We start from the raw sequence: 20690 nt of genomic DNA, 5'->3' as shown, positions 1-20690 counted from the left end.
TTCTTCTCTAAGATAATGATATTGATAGAGATGTGCTTTGTCTTAGAGTGCATAACAAGATTCTTTGAAATATTAATGACACTAGTATTGTCACAGAATATAGTTATTGGCTTGGTAAATTTCTCATTTATACCTTCCAACAGTTGTTTGATCCATGCTATGTTGGTACAATTCAATACTGCAGCAACGTATTCAGCTTTTGTTGTTGATTGTGAAACACATCCTTGTTTCTTGCTAAGCCAACTCACTAGTCTTTCTCCTAAAAAGAAAGCTCCTTAACTTGTGCTTTTCTTGTCATCAATGTTGCCTGCCCAATCAACATCAATATAAACTTTTAAATCAAAGTCATTTCCTTTCTGATATACTAAACCATAATCCTCAGTGCCTTTCAAGTATCTGAAAATTCTCTTGATTGTTGTCATGTGTGTTTCCTTAGGATCTGTAGAGAATCTTGCAACTATACCTACTGCATGTGTTATGTTTGGTCTACTGTGAACAACATATTGTAGCTTTCCAAACATGGATCAGTAAAGTGTCTCATCAACAGATGCAGATTCATCATTCTTTGATAATTTACAGTTGGTAGTCATAGGAGTACTTACTGGTTTTGAATCCTCCATTCCAAATTTCTTCAATATTTCCTTTATGTACTTGGATTGAGTAATGAAAATCTCATTTTTCATTTGCAGTATCTGTAAACCTATAAAATACTTTATCTCACCGATTAATGACATCTCAAATTCTTTGCTCATTTCATTTCCAAAGTTCTTGCATAAAGATTCATTTCCACAAAAGATAATATCATCAACAAATATGGCTGAGATTAGTATTCCATTTTCATCATTCTTCATGTACATATTGTTGTTTTCACTTGTTCTTATAAAATCAATCTTGATTAAATAAGAGTACAATCTTTCATACCATGCTCTAGGTGCTTGTTTCAAACCATATAAAGCTTTATTCAATTTACATACCTTATCTTCATTTTTGTTTTCAACAAATCCTTCAGGTTGTTCAATAAACACTTCTTCTTCTAATATACCATTCAGAAATGCATATATGACATCCATTTGATATACCTTGAAATTCTTGTAAGCAACATATGCCAACAATGTTCTTACTCCTTCAAGTCTAGCCACAGGTGTAAAAGTTTCACTATAATCAATTCCTTCTTCTTGAGCATAACTTTTGCAAACTAGTATAGCTTTATTGCGAATGACCTCTCCTTTTTCATTCAACTTGTTTTTGAAAATCCACTTTGTACCGATTACATTTTTGTCCTTCTATCTTGGGATTAGTGTCCATGTGTCATTCTTCTTGATTTGATCAATCTCTTTTGTCATAGCATTTATCCAATCTTCACTGTTAAATGCCTCTTTCACTACTTTCGGTTCAAATTCAGATATCAGACATGTGTTATGTCTCAGTTTGTTTCTTGTCATCACTGGATCATCCTTATCTCCTATAATCTGACTTGATGCATGATGTCTTCTGACATACTTGGCTAATACAGGCTCGTTAGGCTCTATATGATCTTCTTCATCACTCGGTAACTGGATATTCTCTTCATTTTCTTCAACAGTTCTCTTGGTAAGACTGGTCGGTTGAACATAGACAAATTCATCATAATCTTCTGGGTCTTTGGAGTTTCCTTCATCATTTCTTTTTGCAAATTCATCAATTTTCACATTTGGACTTTCTACTATTTTGTTAGATGATTTGATCAGACATTTAAATGCTTTACTTCTAGAAGAATAACCAAGAAATGTTCCTTCTTCACTTTTATGATCAAACTTGCCATTTCTATCATCTTTGTGTACATAGCATCTACTTCCAAAGATTTTAAAATAACTTACATTAGGTTTCTTGTCATACCAGATTTCATGTGGTGTCTTCAAAGTACCTTTCTTCAGTTGTAAGCGGTTCAGGGTGTAAACTGCTGTGCTTATTGCTTTTCTCCAAAATGTTTGTGGCACTTTCTTTTCAATCATTAGGGTTCTGGCACAATCCACAATAGATCTATTTCTTCTCTCAGCAATTCCATTTTGTTGTGGAGTTCTTGGTGTAGAGACTTATCTTTTAATACCATGATCATTACAAAATAGGTTGAACTCATCAGATGTGAGCTCTCCTCCTCTATCTAATCTAAGACATTTCAGTTGTCTTCCTATTTCATTTTCAACTCTAGCCTTGTACCACTTAAACATTTGAAAAGCTTCTAATTTTTCTTTTAAAAACATTACTGACATCATCCTTGAGTAATCATCCTCAAATAATATGAAATATTTATCACCATAATAACTTTGAACTTTCATAGGACCACAAAGATCAGTGTGCACAAGATCTAAAACTACCTTAGAAGTGTAAGACTTACTTGTAAAGCTTCATCTTGTCATTTTACCCATCTGGCATCCTCGACACATAGTATTCTCAGATTTTTCAAGACTTGGTAGACCTCTTACTCGGTGCTTCTTGCTTATTTTGATCAAATTATCAAAATTTACATGACAAAACCTTTTATGCCATAACCAGGTATCATCTATCTTTGCATATAGAAACTTATTCCGAGTTGAGTCAAGTGAAATGTATTACCTTTTGTTTGTGTCCCGGTGGTAGCTAACTTTCCATTCTTGTCATGAACTTTGACAATTCCTTTCTAAAATTCTATTCAGTAACCTGTGTTGTTTAGCTGTGCTACACTCAACAAATTGTATTTCAAACCTTCAACCCAATAAACATCATTGCACTTTGCATTGTCAAGAAGTATTATGGATCCTTTACCTTTTATTGGACATGGTGCATCATTACCAAATCTTACATAGCCTCCATCATAGTCTTCTAACATAACAAACTTGTGTTTATCACCTATCATGTGATGTGAGCATCCACTATCTATGATCCAAGAGTCATTAGTATTTATGTGAGATATTAAGGCTTTTTCTTCATACCTTTCTTCATCTAATCCATCTTTGATAGCCACATAAACTACTTCCTCTGTATCAGTTTCATCTGATTTATCATCATTGGATTCCTCATCAGCTATTAAGCATGTCTTTCTATCTCTTCTTCTGAAGTCTCGGTGTCCTTTGTAATGATTATCTTTCTATCTATCATCTTGGTAATCTCTCTTTTCAGTAGAATCTTTGTTAGGACAGTTAGAAGCCATATGTCCTATCTTATCACAAATGAAACATTTCAAAGGTAGTTTTCCTTTATACTTACCTTTGCCTCTCGATAACCTTCTGGCTAATAGTGCTTCAAACTCTTCTTGCTTTCTGATTTCCTCATATAGTTTGTGTACTTCCTCCATGTTCTTGTGAAATCTTTCATTTGCTCCACTGTGATCTCCTTTAGAGTACTTATACTTTCTTTCATTGTAATCATTAGATTCATCAAGATGAAAAGAACTAAATGCAGATTCAACTTTATTTACCAATGACCCACTGTTATCAAAGTTACTTAATTCAAATGCATGTAGCTTACCAATAGTAGTATCTAAAGAGACTGGCATATTTGGTATTGACCTCAATTCATTGATTGCAAAGACTTGGATTGCATAAGCTGGTAGAAGGGTTCTTAACAACTTGCTTGTTATGTCCTTTTCTTCAATGGTTCCACCTGCTCCTTTGATTTGATTGACAATCTCCTTTAGTCTTGTACTGTATTGGGTTATGTTCTCACCTTCATTCATTCTCATAGATTCAAGTTGCCCTCTTAGACTGTCCACTTTTTCTCTTTGAACATGTTAATCTCCTCCATACACTGATATGAGCTTGTCCCACATAGCCTTTGCATCATTGTAGCCTTCTAGATCATTAAACTCTGAATCGGTCAATGCAGATGTTATTCCAATCATTGCTTGGATATGTTCTTGCTTTGCCTTTATTTCTTCCATTGTCAATGGATAGGTGCTCAGTGTGATGAAATCATTCTCTAGATAATATACAACATATTCTCCAACTCCTGATAGGTGCAGCTTCATCCTTTTCTGCCATGTAGAGAAACTTGACTTGTTCAGCTTTAGTGCATCCCTCTTATACATCTTTGGATCTTTGCCTCAAGTACCTTTAAACTTTTTCTTCCGAAGTCCAAAGCTTTGATACCAATTGATGGTTCTGATACTTAATGTAAGTACAGATGCCAAGCAAATAAGATGAGAGGGGGGGTGAATCATACAAACTTAATCTTCCATAAAAACATCAGATTCAACCTCGGTAACATATATTTTAGTAATATATCCAAAACTGCTAAACATGCAAACTCAAAAGCATATAAACATCATACCACTCATAACACCAGATTTAACGTGGAAACCCAAATAGGGAAAAACCACTGTGGGATTTCAGACCCATTAAGAAATATACTCTTCTAGAGTATGCTCAGTTAAAAACAAATCCTGTTAAAGATTACAAACACATTGCTAGATGTGACCTAGTTAAGAGATTTCCCTCAGATCTGTTAGGATCTTCACCTTGTTAGAAGTGACCTTGTTAAAGGATTTCAAACACTCAATTAGAATGTCACTTTGCTAGAGGGTTTTACAAATAAGACTGTTAAGTCCACTCGGTTAAGAGATTTTCTATCACTTCACAAAATAACAGTAATAAAAATCTATTTGCAACTTCACATCTAAAATGCTAAAGAAAATTCTTATTTGCTTAATACAATATAGGACTCATCTTGTCCATCTGCTAGGCTTTATACTCTATTATACAAAGTAGGTCTTTAAGCTTCAGTGCTCGGTAATCACTATGTAGCATCCCTATGCATACACTTGCCTGCATACATTATTTATCAATAGTTCCTTATTTATAAACAATAGCCAACCGATTAATCTTCTTGATCACATTTCCCATGATCAATCATAGCCATCAGATCTTCAAACTTTATCTAGGTTCAATGTGTTACCCCACCTTGGAACTTATGCTAGGGTATTGCGGTTTAATCTGAGTTGTAGATCTTCCTGCCGATTTTCCTTTGCCATAGATTCTTTAACAAACTTCATTCACATCATACCAATCATTTAATCATAGCCTGCTCATCAGCTTCCTTCATTAAATAATGCATGTAATCATTTAATGCATTCTATTATTACTTGGTTGCAACTCAGTAAATACTAAACTTCACTCGATAGACATTTCGCCTTTATTAACCGATAGCGATAACCTGAGGGTTTACCGACTAGGTTCCTTAGGGTTTATCAACTAGGTTCTTTACTCGGCAACATAGTATAGTATTAACCTTACAATCAATAACATATGTATGATATCAAAACAATCTAAACATCATGATCTCATCATTGTCTAACTCGGTAATAGTTGCCCATTGAATAACTTATTTCTCCCCCTATTCATCATATTCTTTCTATGTCTTTTATCGACATCTTTCTACTCATCCAATCATACTTCTTAAGATATGGCAACATCATATGGAATTAGAAAATCAATTTCTTGACATCAATGACAAAATAATAATATTAAGACAGTAATCATCCTTAATCAGTTGTATCCATAGTCATCAACAACCTTCTCAATATCCTTATTGAAGTGCCAACAATCTCCACTTGTCTGTTATAATGCCAACAAAAGAAACCATAAGGAAAGGAACCCGATAGGTAAAGGCAATCAAGGAATATGTTCTGAGACAAACTGGTATAAGTGAAAGTGAGTTGGAAGCACCTCAACCAGAAACTCATCTTTCACCGGTTGGAACTTCTTCTTAAAGTGATATACCTGTTGTATTTAAAAGGGTTGAAAGAAAAAGAAAACCCTCACTGGCACCCTCTCCTACACCTAAAAAGACAAGATAGAAGCAACATGCAATAAGCCCTCCAGTGAAGAAGATGACTCCTAAGAAGAAGGTGAAACAAACTATTGCTCCTATAGACAAACTTCTTAATGAAATCACAGAGGATGACAAGATGAAAAACATCAATAAAATATACAATACACTATCAGCTAATGATAAGGAAAGTATAGAGAACAGTTTAATTTTACACTTAGATATATACAAGAAATTCTTAATGGAAATTGTTGACAAAATTCCAAATGACTTGTATATGAGATTAGAAGCTAGAAGTTTAGCTATTGTTGAACGGGATAAAAATATTAAGATTGAAAAATTACTAGCAGTGCATCTAGTTAACTCACCTGATGAAATAGACAAATTAATCAACAAGGCTTACCGGACAGTATTTTCTACTGCTCACCAACATGTAGCATTAATGGCAGGAAGAGTAAAGGAAGTTTCTAAGGAAACTGTTGATGCATGAGACATTTTCTTTGTAGAGAAAAAAAATAGGAAGAATTACTTAGACCTAAGACTATCAAAGTATATAAAAAGGACAAAGATAAAGGGAAAGGTAAGATATGTGGACCACCAAGCTTGAAAATAATAGACAATATGCCCCCACCTCTTTCAAATACTCCACCGGTAGACACTACTAAAAATCAACTAGCCATTGAGAGTATGGAGACTCCGGTAGAAGATACAAATCCTGAATTAGAAATTTTGTATACAGTAAATGTAGACACTCAGGAAGTTAACGTTGTGGTTGACAGAGAAACCACTGAGGATAAGGAGAAGGATGTGACTATTGAGTCACCAGCTATAGAAATTGAAACAAACACAAAAAAACCAGCACTGGCAGAGCAACCAACAGAGGATACCACTAAGAAACCAGTAGATACAATAGATAAACCATTTGAAGAACCGACTAAGGAAAGTTCAGAGGTACAAACAAAGACAGTGCCACCAACCCAAACTGAAAAGCATAAACCTTTTTTTGTAGAAATGCAAACACAGACAAACCCACCAGAGGTCGAATCAAGCAAGGTAAAAACCACAAGCAGTAGCATGGCTATTATAAAGACTATTGGACAAACATCTGGTACAACTATGGAAGAATGAAGACCTACTAATGTAAAAGAGGTCCTGTTAGATTCAATAAAGAAGATCATGGAATGCAATGCACAAGCCTATAAGGCTATTGATGATACAATACTAATTCTTAAATTGATAGCACCAAAGTGTAGTGTTGAGAATAAATATTCTTTAGGTCAACTAGACACATTGTCTAAGTTCATCACTGGCAACCTATTGATTATTGATCAAATAAATGAGGATACATTTAAGGAAAGAATAATAAAAGAAAAAAAAAAATTCTTTGAGGATATTTAAAGAAGAACAAGGAAGAAATGGACACCCTTTTACCAGAACTTGGAGAAATAATCTATGACTTGAAGAAACTGTACAGGGACACTTGCAAAATGAATGTATAAATAGAGGATCTTGACAAGGAGATCAACAAAGCACAAGAGAAGATAAATAATATTGCTGACAATCTGATTGGAACATTAGATTCATTTTTGGAGTTAGAGAAGAAGATTGTAGAACAAGAAGAGAAAATCAAGAAACTAGCAAATGACAAATAGGGAATAAAGGATAAGGAAAAGAAATTGAAATGCAGACTTAGTACAAGACTAGAGTATCTTATTTCCTTGAGAAAAGAAATATCTAAAGCTCTGGTTCCCAGACTAAAGACACTGGAAGAGAAAATGCACATACTCACCGGTACAGTGTAGAGAACACAAGAGGCAATAAAAGATAGCAAAACATTCAAACATGACATAAATTTAGTTTTGATAGATATCTTTCAAATTGTAACCCACCAGTTACAAAAATTCTGCCAGGACTCCACTGACAGCAAATGACAACCTTTATCATTGATGTCAAAGGGGGAGTAGTGGGATGAGAAAAATGGTTAGAAGAAAGGACATTATCTGCTCAAGGGGAGCATACAGTTTTGAGCATACAGTTTTGGTAAGACAATTTTGGCAGACTATTCTTGGGTATCATTTTGGACACTTTTTGATTTTTCTCATGAGTGTTGCCATCAATGCCAAAGGGGGAGATTGTTTGCAAATGCACAGTCCAATGAGAAATTGTAGGTGATTGAAGGTTTTTTCATTGATGGAAACCTTGCAATCATATGATACTAGCAAGAGAATTATATCGGCACCGACACCGACAGTGAAAGGAAGGATACCGACACCTTGGCCGACTTCAATTTTGTTTAAAATATATTTTGTAATTAATTGTAAAATCATTGTAAGCGGACATGGCGAGTTGTAACATGACTCATATATGTATGAGATAAATGTGGATAACTTTGTAATAAGGTGATGAGCAAAATTATGCAGACCTAATATGCAAATTATTGGTTAAGGGTTTATGTATGTAGCAGAGCTTAAACCGGTACTAAACCTGGCATAGCAGATGCTAATCTGAAGTAGTACAAGACTTTGGATTAATATAATCCATTTTTGTAAGTCAGTGTGCCTTCTTTTATAATTGAGTAGTGAGCTCTAGGCACTTGGCCTTCCTACATGTGCAGGCCCCTATTGTAAGAGTAATATTCCCTTATTAGCTAGTAAGCGAATATTGTGGGTCACAAATCCCACTGAGGTTTTTCCCACACTAGGTTTCCTTGTTAAAATAGTGTGTTATGGTGTGCTTCTCATGTTGTTCTTGTTATTCTTGTTTACTGCATTATTTTTGGTTTACCGGTACATAGTTTTAATATGTTTTTCATGATTTAAGTCAAGTAAATTTATATACCAGTTAGATACTGATTCACCCCCCCCTCCTCTCAGTATCTTTGGGAATCCTAACAATTGGTATCAGAGCCTGGTCCCCTATTTTCAAAAGCCTAACAACTTGAGGAATATCTTGTCACCGGTAGAGATGGAAAACTTGAGAAAACAATTGGAAACAACTCTTACAGGCTATGATGCATAAAAGGTGAAAAATATCAAACTTGAAGATGATCTAAAGGCTGCTTAGGATATTATTCAAGCACTTCATGAAAATTTTACTATTACAAGGAACAAGAGAAGAGAACTTTGTGAAAAAATGCAGAATGAGGAAAATGAAAAGGAAACTCTAAATGATGTGGTAAACAAGCTAAGACAAGAAATCAGTACAACAAAAAATGATAATGCAAGGATAGATATATGTGAATGGCTTAAAGATGAGTTGATAGACAATTTGTCAAAGATCAAAAGAGATAAGAAAGGAACATTCAGATTTGGAAACTTACTTGTTTGTCTGATGCTCTACATAACCAAATAAGTACCCCGTATTGGTGCAAGAGATTTTGGTTTTGACATACTGATAGGAAAACAACTGTTAGATTTACTAAACAATATGGGAGAAAATAGGGAGAAAAACCTAAATGAGTATTTTCAAGCATTGAAGGCTCGAATAAAGACTATAGTAAGACTGTCACAAGATATTGTGGACAAGTATCAAAAGGAAATCTGTTTTGTGATCAAGAAAGATGAAATTTGGATGGAAGCAGTTGTCCCTCGAACTATTTGGGTAACTGAAATGGGCTATGAAACAGATGACAACATCATAGAAACATATGCAAAATCCCTCCTTGAAGCTCCAAAGGAATCGAAAGAGGAATTTTTTGGAAATGCTGAAACAATAGAAAGTGGAATTCAATCTAGAAAAAGGGTTAAGAAGGTTGAAGCAATCATAAGGAAAGGAACCTGACAGAAAAAGGCAATCAAGGAAGATGTTCTGAGACAAACTGGTATAAGTGAAAGTGAGTTGGAAGCACCTCAACCGGAAACTCATCTTTCACCAGTTGGAACTTCTTCTGAAAGTGATATACCTATTGTATTTAAAAGGGTTAAAAGGAAAAGAAAACCCTCACCGATACCCTCTCCTACACCTACGAGGACAAGATAGAAGCAACATGCAGTAAGGCCTCTAGTGAAGAAGATGACTCCAAAGAAGAACGTGAAATGAACTATTGCTCCTATAGACAAATTTCTTAATGAAATAACAGAGGATGACAAGCTAAAAAACATCAATAAAATATACAATACACTATCGGCTGATGATAAGTAAAGTATAGAGAATAGTTTAATTTTAAACTTAGATATATACAAGAAATTCTTAATGGAAATTGTTGATGAAATTCCAAATGACTTGTATAGGAGATTAGAAGCTAGAAGATTAGCTATTGTTGAACTGGATAAAAAGATTAAGATTGAAAAATTACTGGTAGTGCATCCAGTTAACTAACCTAATGAAATAGACAAATTAATCAGTGAGGCTAACCAGACAGTATTTTCTACTGCTCACCGACATGTAGCATTAATGGCAGTAAGAGTAAAGGAAGTTTTTGAGGAAACTACTGATGCATGGGATATTTTCTTTGTGGAGAAAGAAAAACAAGAAGAATTACTTAGACTTAAGACTATCAAAGTATATCAAAAGGACAGAGATAAAGGGAAAGGTAAGATAGGTGGACCACCAAGCTTGAAAATAACTAACAATATGCCCCCACCTCTTTCAGATACTCCACCAGTAGACACTACTGAAAATCAACCAGCCACTGAGAGTATTGAGACTTCGGTAGAAGAAACAAATCCCGAATTAGAAATTTTGTATACAGTAAAAGTATACACTTAGGAAGTTAACATTGTGGTTGACAGAGAAACCACTGAGCATAAGGAGAATGATGTGACTATTGAGTCACCGACTGCAGAGATTGAAACAAACACAAAAAAACCAGCACTGGCAGAGCAACTGGCAGAGGATACCACTGAGAAACTGGTAGATACAATAGATAAACCATCTGAAGGACCGGCTAAGGAAAGTTCAAAGGTATAGACAGAGATAGTGCCACTGACCCATACTGAAAAGCATAAACCTTTGTTTGTAGAAATGCAAACACAGACATACCTACTAGAGGTCGAATCAAGTAAGGTAATAACCACAACCGGTAGCATGACTATTATAAAGACTGTTGGAAAAACATCTGGTACAGCTTTGGTAGAATTAAGACCTACTAATGTAATAGAGGTCCTATTAGATTCAATAAAGAAGATCATGGAATGCAATGCACAAGCCTATAAGGTTATTGATGATACAATACCAATTCTTAAATTGATAGCACCAAAGTACAGTGTTGAGAATAAATACTATTTAGGTCAACTAGACACATTGTCTAAGTTCATCACTGACAACCTATTGATTATCGATCAAATAAATGAGGATATATTTAAGGAAAGAATGATAAAAGAAAAAGAGCAATTATTTGAGGATATTGTAAAGAAGAACAAGGAAGAAATGGACACCCTTTTACTGGAACTTGGAGAAATAATCTATGACTTCAAGAAACTGTACAGGGACACTTGCAAAATGAATGTATTAACAGAGGATCTTGACAAGGATATCAAGAAAGCACAAGAGAAGATAAATAATATTGCTGATAATCTGATTGGAACATCAGAATCATTTTTGGAGTTAGAGAAGAAGATTGCAGAATAGGAAGAGAAAATCAAGAAACTAGAAAATGACAAACAGGGAATAAAGGATAAGGAAAATGAATTGAATTGTAGACTTAGTCCAAGACTAGAGTATCTTATTTCCTTGAGAACAAAAATATCTGAAGCTCTGGTTCCCAGACTGAAGACACCAGAAGAGAAAATGCACATACTCACCGGTATAGTGTAGAGAACACAAGAGGCAATAAAAGATAGAAAAACATTCAGCAATGGCATAAATTTAGTTTTGATATATATCTTTCAGATTGTAACCCACTAGTTACAAAAATTCCGGTAAGACTCCACTGATAGCGAATGGCAACCTTTGTCATTGATGTCAAAGGGGGAGTAGTGGGATGAGAAAAATGATCAGAAGAAAGGACATCATCTTCTCAAGGGGAGCATACATTTTTGAGCATACAGTTTTGGTAAGATAATTTTGGCAGACTATTCTTGGATATCATTTTGGACACTTTTTGATTTTTCTCATGAGTGTTGCCATCAATGCCAAAGGGGGAGATTGTTGGAAAATGCACACTCCAATGAGAAATTGTAGGTGATTGAAGGTTTTGTCATTGATGTCAACCTTGCAATCTTATGAGACTAGCAAGACAATTATATCAACATCGACACCGACAGACTCTACATCGGCGTACAGAACACCGACAGTGAAAGGAAGGATACCAACACCTTGGCCGACTTCAATTTTGTTTAAAATGTATTTGTTAATTAATTGTAAAATCATTGTAAGCCGACATGGCAAGTTGTAATATGACTCATATATGTATGAGATCATTGTAGATCATTTTGTAATAAGGTGATAGGCAAAATTATGCAGACCTAATATGCAAATTATTGGTTAAGGGTTTATGTATGTAGTAGAGCTTATACCAGTATTGAACCTGGCATAGCAGATGCTAATCTGAAGTAGTACAAGACTTTGGATTAATATAATCCATTTTTTTAAGTTAGTGTGACTTCTTTTGTAATTGAGCAGTGAGCTCTAGGCACTTGGCCTTCCTGCATGTGCATGCCCCTATTGTAAGAGTAATATTCCCTTATTGGCCAGTAAGCGAATATTGTGGGTCACAAATCCCACCAAGGTTTTTCCCACACTGGGTTTCCTCATTAAAATAGTGTGTTATGGTGTGTTTCTCATGTGGTTGTTGTTATTTTTGTTTACTGCAATATTTATGGTTTACCGGTACACAGTTTTAATATGTTTTTCATGTTTTATGTCAAGTAAATTTATATATTAGTTAGATACCGATTCACCCCCCCCTCTCAGTATCTTTGGGAATCCTAACAGAGGAATCAAAATTGGTAGAGAAAAGTGGGGACTCCAATAGCAAGAGCAGCTATATAGGAAGGGGATCTAGCAACTCTAATAGAGGGAGGTCTAGTGGATCAGGAAGAGGGGTCCTATTTTGCCACAATGAAGTGCTATAACTACTATTAGCTTGGACACCTAGCTTATATATGTCCTGAGAAGTATTCTTCATCCCAAGGAGGTGAAAGGAGAGTACATTTTATTCAAGAAGATACAGCCAATGTGAAGGCATTAGATGTGAGTTTAGATTCTGAGAGTTGAGAGAATCTCATGATGAGAAGAGTCTTGAATAAAGAACCTATTAAGGAGGAACCTAGCCAAAGAAGTTCCTTGTTTAGGATAAAATGCAAGATTATGGGTAAAGTGTGTAAAGCGGTGGTAGATTTTGGTCCCACTGACAATATTGTGTCAGAAGAAGTAATAAGTAAAATTAACCTAGAAAGAATTTCACATAGTGATCCTTATAGGGTTACTTGGCTCAATAAGGAGCAAAATGTTCTAGTGAATGAACAAACTTGGTTGGAGTTCACTATAGGAAGTTACAAAGATAAAATTTTGTGTGATATCTTGCTAATGGATGTATGCCACCTACTCTTAGGTAGACACTGGCAATTTGATAGGAAAGCAATACACCATGGAGAAAATAATTCTTATACTTTCCAAAAAGATGGAGTTACTTCCAAAATTCAGTCCTTAAAAGATGAAGAAGGAAGCAGACCTAAGGGTTCCAATGTGTTGCTAGTTGGTGAGAAGGAGTTCATTAACACCCTCAAGGAAGAAGAAGGAGTGGGGTTTGCACTTGTAGTCAAACCTAAAGAAGAAAGCAAGGAAAATAAAGTATGCATTCCCAATGAAGTACAACATATACTAAACCAGTTCAAGGAGATCATTAGTGATGGAACACCTGCAACGTTTCCTCCTCAATGTGCCATTAGTCACCAAATTGACTTCATACCTAGAGCTTATTTGCCTAATAAGGTAGCCTATAAGATGACACCAAAGAAGAATTAGGAGGTAGCTAAAAAAATACAAGAGCTTTTGGACAATGGTTTGATAAGGAAAAGCATCAGCCCATGTGCAGTGTGCATTGTGTTGGCACCAAAGAAGGGAGGTACTTGGATACTATGCACTGATTCAAGAACCATCAACTGGATTACAATCAAGTATAGATTTTCTATTCCCAAAATAAAAGATTTGATGGATTGTTTAGGGGGTTCTAAGTATTTTACCAAGATAGACCTCAAGAGTGGTTACCACCAAATCCGAATCAAGGAGGGAGATGAATGGAAGACAACCTTCAAGACTACATAAAGACTTTATGAATGGCTTCTTATGCCATTTGGACTCACAAATGCCCCTAGCACATTCATGAGGGTCATGAATGAAGTACTCAAGGACTATATTGGTAAACTTGTTGTTGTTTACCTAGATGACATCTTAATTTTTAGCAAATTTAAAGATGAGCATCTTAAGCATATTGAAATTGTCTTAGAAAAACTTTATGATGAACAACTAACCATCAATTTGGAGAAATGTGAGTTTATGAAAAAGGAATTAGTGTATCTTGGGTTTGTAATCTCAAGTGGTGATTTGAAAATGGACACTTAAAAGGTGGAAGCAATAACCAATTGGCCTACTCCTAAAATAGCAAGTGAAGTAAGGAGTTTTCACAGTTTGGCTCAGTTTTATTGAAAGTTCATAAGAGGGTTTAGTGAGATACATGCACCTATGCTAGAGACAATCAAGGGAGGTGTGAGAACCAAGTTTGTATGGACAAAGGAAGCACAAAAAGTTTTTGATCTCTTGAAGAAAAAGGTGGCTACACAACCGGTACTAATCCTACCAAGCTTTGACAAAATTTTCACAATTGAATGTGATGCCATCAACATAGCAGTTGAAGCAGTTTTGAGTCAAGACAATAGATTAGTTACATTTTTCAGCGAGAAACTCAATGATGCAAAGAAAATATATTATTCTTATGATTTGGAATTGTATGCACTTGTCCAATCACTTAGGAAATGGAGACATTATTTGCTACCTAAGGAATTTTTGGTTCACACTGATAATCAAGCTCTTAGCTTTCTTAATTCTCAAGAAAAGTTGAACCATAGGCATATCAAATGGGTAGAGTATTTGTAGTCATATACTTTTGCCATAAAACACAAGAAAGGACAATGTTATAAGGTAGCTGATGCATTGAGTAGGAGGTTACTAAAAATGCAAGAAGTGCAGCTCAAAAGCATTAGAGTTGATAGTTTCAAGAATTTGTATGAAGAAGATGAATATTTTGCTGCTACCTACAAGGTTTTCCAAGAGTTTAGGAATCATTTTCATAGTGAATATGCAGATTTCACTTTGTAGGATGGACTTTTGTTCAAAGGAGGACAACTTTGTGTACCTAGAGGGTCTATGAGAGAAAATTTGATGCAAGAAAAGCATAATGGATGTCTGAGTGGACATTTTGGTTTGAATAAGACCTTGGGACTTATTCAAAGATTATACTATTGGCCCAAGATGCAAAGGGATATCAGAAGATATGTGGAGCAATGTGTAATTTGTCAAAGAGCTAAGGGATTATCTTCTAATACTAGACTATATCAGCCTTTACCTATCCCAAATAGGCCATGGGAGTGTGTAAGTATAGATTTTTTTGTTGGTTTACCCAAGACCAAATTTGGATTTGATAGCATCTATGTTGTCGTAGATAGATTAAGTAAAATGGCCCATTTTATTCCTTGTAAGGTGACTCATGATGCAAGTCATATTGCTCATTTTTTTTTCAAAGAGGTCATTAGGATTCATGGTTTACCCATCAGTATAGTGTCATATAGAGATACAAAATTCATTTGACATTTCTGGAAAACTTAATGGTAGATATTGGGAACTAACTTGTCTTTCAGCTCGGCATATCATCCCCAAATGGATGGCCAAATAGAGATGGTCAATAAGATGTTGGGGAACCTTCTCAAATGTTTGACAAAGGAGTATGGGCAAGCTTGGGATCAGATCATTCATCAAGCTGAATTTGCTTACAATGACAATGTGAATAGATCAACCGGTAAGAGTCCTTTTGAAGTAGTTTATGGCCTTCATCCCAAAGATGTTTTGGAGCTCAGAGAAATTGAGAAGATGGGATAATAGAGTGGACATTTTTTTGACATGGTTTAGTCCATGAAGGAGATTCATGAGCAAGTTAGGCAAACTTTACTAGACAACTCTAAGAAAATCAAGGACAAAGTAGATGAAAAGAGAAGAGATGTATAATTTGTTGTTGGGGACTTGGTAATGGTTCACTTGAATAAAGCAAGGCTTAAAAAAAATGTCCCTAGCGAACTTCAAATGAGGAGATTTGGACCTTGTAAGATTTTGGCCAAGTATGGCAACAATGCCTACAAACTTGACCTACCTGGAGATATGGCTTTATCTCCTATTTTCAATGTTGCAGACTTAGTGCCATATAAGGGTACACTTCCAGAACAATGTCAGCAATTTTCAAAGGTTTCCTAGGCACTTTCAGACCTACCTTTACCACCGATGACCAGGGCACAAGCCGAAAAGGTGTTGGATTCATGAGTCCTCGGGAAGACCAGGCATACCACCTTTATGGAGCATTTAGTTAAATGGCAGCATCTTCTAGAATCTGAGGCCACTTGGGTCCCTAAGGAATAATTTTCAAAGCTTGGAATTACCTCCTTTGTGTTTCCCCATGGAGTCATTTGACTTCTTTCTCATTGGGGAGTATGGTGCAGGAGCATCCAGTTTTGGTTGCATTTTCAAAGTTTTCAACAATTTTGGTGTGATTAGGTCAATTTTGGTGTGATTAAGTTCAGTGTGTGTTTTCTCTGTTTGAAATAGTATCCTATAAGTGCATCAGGATAACCTATTCTAATGGGTTGTTTATTGTTGAGTCATTGGGTATCGATAGAAGTGGTTGCAAGCTACCCTAATGACACAATGAGTTAGCATTGGCTTGAAGCAGAGCCATCAGGTATTGGCGGAAGGGGTTTCAAGATATCATATGGACCTGATAGGAAAGTGCTAGTCGAGGAAAGAGTTGTCGAGTATCGGGAGGAGTATTTTCTTATTACCCCGATAACTCGATAACAAGGCGCAAGCGAAGGAGGTCGACTTAGAGACATCGACCATAGAAAAAGTGCAATGTCATGCTACCTAATGACTCGATGGAAAGTGCAAAGTGGAAGTGTGAAGATGTCAGTCATTGGTAGCCCATTTTGATGTTACACTGAAGACCCAATAGGAAGTGCAAAGAGTTGGAAGTTGTCATCAAACATCGGTAACTTTGTTTGGATGTTATCACGATGCTTCGATAGAACCTTCCTGATAGCTACCACTGGAAATCATTGGTAACGAGATCGATCTTGTCCAATAGGAGGAGTTCATGACAGAGGATGGAATTTATAAATGACCCAACAAGCATCTGTAAAAGGGTTGTTGTGGTTTTGAATATGGATTGTTGATTTCCACAGAGAACACATCTATTTTACTGAATAATAAAGAGAAGTCTAGTTTTTGGTTTCCTTTCAGTGTCTGATTTTTGTCTATGAATTGCAATAATGTTTCAGAATCTTTAAGCTAACTTATGCAGTCAATGTAAACGTTCCATTTCTTTTTTTTGTGAATTAGTGGGTTGAACCTAGGAATAAGCAAGGAATCTATAAATAAGTTTTCCTTTTTTAGTTTTGGGTCATTGTTTGTAAATAACAACATGGCTCTAGCTTGAAACTCCACATGACCATTGGAGGTGGTCAAGCAGAGCCAATCATGTATAGTAGGTTTTCATTTGTGGAAGTCTAGGAGATGGCATTAGCTATTCTTGCAAAGTGGCCCTAGGCGAGCTTGGTGATAGTCCGGCTAGGTGTCAGTAGTGTGAAGGAGATAACTTGCAGGGGAGGGATCTATTGAGAACTGGAAGAAGATCCAGAAGGCTATAAGCCCCAGTACTTAGTTATTTTGGAACCGGAATAAGAGAGTTTTCCAAGCCAAACATGAAGGGTAGTTTTGCAAAGAGAGAGAACAAGTGTTGACTATCCAGCACCCCTGCAAGGATATAGTGAGCAAGCTTACCTTCTGAGCTTGAGGAAGGTGAAACAAGAAAACTATTGGTAGGGGACTACATAGGAGAAGACTATGGGCCCTAATAGAGAATAGGTTTACACCATCAAAGAACTTAGTTTGGTGGTAAATTAGGACTCTCCCTATCACTATCCTTTCTCGTGTGGGATACGACCAATATCCTTTAATGATCCCTTTTAATTTCAAATTTAAATTTTAGCTGCATATCTTACCCAACCTCACAAATCAAAATATCATTATTGATCAATGTGGCAATTGACCTTCCATCTATATTTGTGAACCCATAAATTCATGACAAATCAATGCCATATCATCTTTTAACCTAGCTCTATCAACAACCCCATCATAGGTCTTCCAGATCAGCTCAGGACACATGTCACCATCTTGTGATGCTACGGTTCATAACCTTCTTGCAAATTCTATCACGGGGATACAGGGGCCATCATATATGTTCTCACTTTATCACTTCAATGCAATGCCCATTAACCTTTTCAGAATTAAAATTTGGGCACCTTTTCACCTTGAACGTAACATCACCATTTATGTTGAACATGTGCCAATTGATGGGACCATCAGTAAACTGGTCTTTACTGTCTGAGAACCGGTAACACAAAGTTTCGACAAGTTACACCGCCAACTTAGCCTTATCCACTGCACACATGTGGAATCATCTCATGATGCTACAGTCTTTATCTTTAGTGTACTCTCAACCACATGGATGTGTGGATGGTTAGATCCATTCTTCTTTTATCAACCGACCGAAACACTCAGGGACTTTAGACTTAGGAAAAATGCAGGTGTGGGCACAAATATTAAATGAGACTGACTATAGGGAAATTATTATGTGATAGGAAAATCATTTCATAGACCGGTCTAACACAACTAAGCACTAAGGAAATAAAAAGCTCCACCCATGGAAAACAACCCTCGACCTTAAGTGGGAAAAGGTAATGATGAGATATAACAAGGTTAGGGTTTTTCTTCACAAAGCTTAGGATAAACTAATAAACCCTAAACTCTAGACATTGGACCTTGAAAGAGGATACAAACAAAACCAAATAAATCAATATTTAAGCTCATAACTAAAAATTCTCATGCAATCAATTTTAGGGCTATCATGTCCTTCATTGGATCTCCCTACCTTGACTGCATCAAATGCTATCAGAAGTTGGTTTATGAATCTATTGTTGGAGAAAGACCTGGTTATGCACCCATTGGTTGGAAAGGAAGCTTAGGCAACTTGTGGACATGTTAAATTCTCGAACATGAGGCAGAGAAAGGTTTGTATGTAGACTGTTGATCCTAGAGCTTGAGCTTGAGGTAGTTAGTGGGTGGAGACTTGAACAGATTGTCAATTGAGACAAACTATAGAGTGGATCAATAGATCATTGAGGAGAGGCAACCAAAAGATATAGTCATATCCCCAAACCCTTGAGGTAGTTACAAGTATCTATTGATCGATCACCAAACTCGATCAAGTGATGGAACTTACTTTTCAATTAACCTCAATAGTTTGATGTAGGAGAATTGGTGTAGTTCTTACTAGTTGATAAGTTAGCTATGGAGTTGCTTGGAGATCATGGCATTTCTTCATGTTTGAGAGTATATCATTATGAATTGAGATTTATTCTCTTGAGTTTGTTGTCTTTATTGTGTTTGATATTAATGACATTTGCATTTAAATCCGGTGAGATATTGATTCCGGTATTGGCCCGATTGATATGTTCTTACCTGTTAGTCTTGCAATGTATTGAGTGAAGTTGAATTGGGTTGCAGTTGATTTCCATGACTTGTAGATCATTGATTTATATTTCTTGTGCCTTGTCTGATGTTCCAAAAGAATCGTTATATGTTTTATGCACTTTGGAGATGTTCTTAATGATTTGAGTCGACATGTTACCATTAGCATGTTCATTATGAATCGGTTGTTCTTTTGCCGACTTGATCAAGTTGTTATTATTTGTGGATAGTATAAATAGAAGATTTACGAGTCATTTGAGGGGATGGAAGACAAAAGATAGAAGTTTGAGATCGAGGAAAGATATAGTATTGGTGAGATTCTGGTCTAATAGGACTAAAATCAGAAGGGCTGAGGTCCAGATTAGGGTTGAACTGATTGACTATTTCTAGAGGCCGAATTGATGTGTAGATGATCTGCGGATCTTATATTTGTGTTGTATGCATTCTTTGTAATATGGACTATGATCAAACATGTGGCATATGTAATTCTTCAAATTGTTATAAGACTTATTTATACTTTTTATTGGTTGTGTATTGTAATGCCCCGCCAGGAAACCCCTAAGGGTTTAAGTTAAAAACACTCAATTAGAGTGTAAAATTTTTATTTATTTTTAAATAATAATTAAGAGCGTTAATGAAAAATTACAATATTAAGATAGTTTGAAGTTATCTCAAAGTTATCTCTAACTAGATAACTCAGTGGAAGGCTAAAACGATCCTAAGGAGTTTCCCAACGCGATTACATAAGCTTACACCTAACTCAACTTTCGTCATTAGATCCATTAAACTGGATATTTAAATTACGAGATAATGCATAGATCTTGTTTATATATGTGTTCAATGGTTTGACATCTTATAACTTTAGGAAGCGTTCAATTACTTTGGGTGGTTAGGAGGCCATTGAGGGGTTATTTATTCCATGCACTTAAATTCATCATTTCATTTAGAGGCCTCCAATAGGTTCAAACATTTTAAATATAACAAAGTTCATTCATTAGGGTTTTAAGATAACCATCCACACTTGACATCATCCTTTAATGCTATAAATATGCTTAACGAGATTCATTCGTTTAGGGTTAAACTATGATTAATAAAACGAGGATTCCTTCATTTGATTTTAAAATATACACTCACATTTGATATCTCTTTTTAAATATTAAAAGGTATGGTTAATAAGAAAA

Source organism: Cryptomeria japonica, chromosome 6 (assembly GCF_030272615.1).
Source record: "Cryptomeria japonica chromosome 6, Sugi_1.0, whole genome shotgun sequence".
Classification (NCBI taxonomy): Eukaryota; Viridiplantae; Streptophyta; class Pinopsida; order Cupressales; family Cupressaceae; genus Cryptomeria; species Cryptomeria japonica.
The sequence above is the reverse complement of the archived record's forward strand: the minus strand, read 5'-3'. Positions refer to the sequence as shown.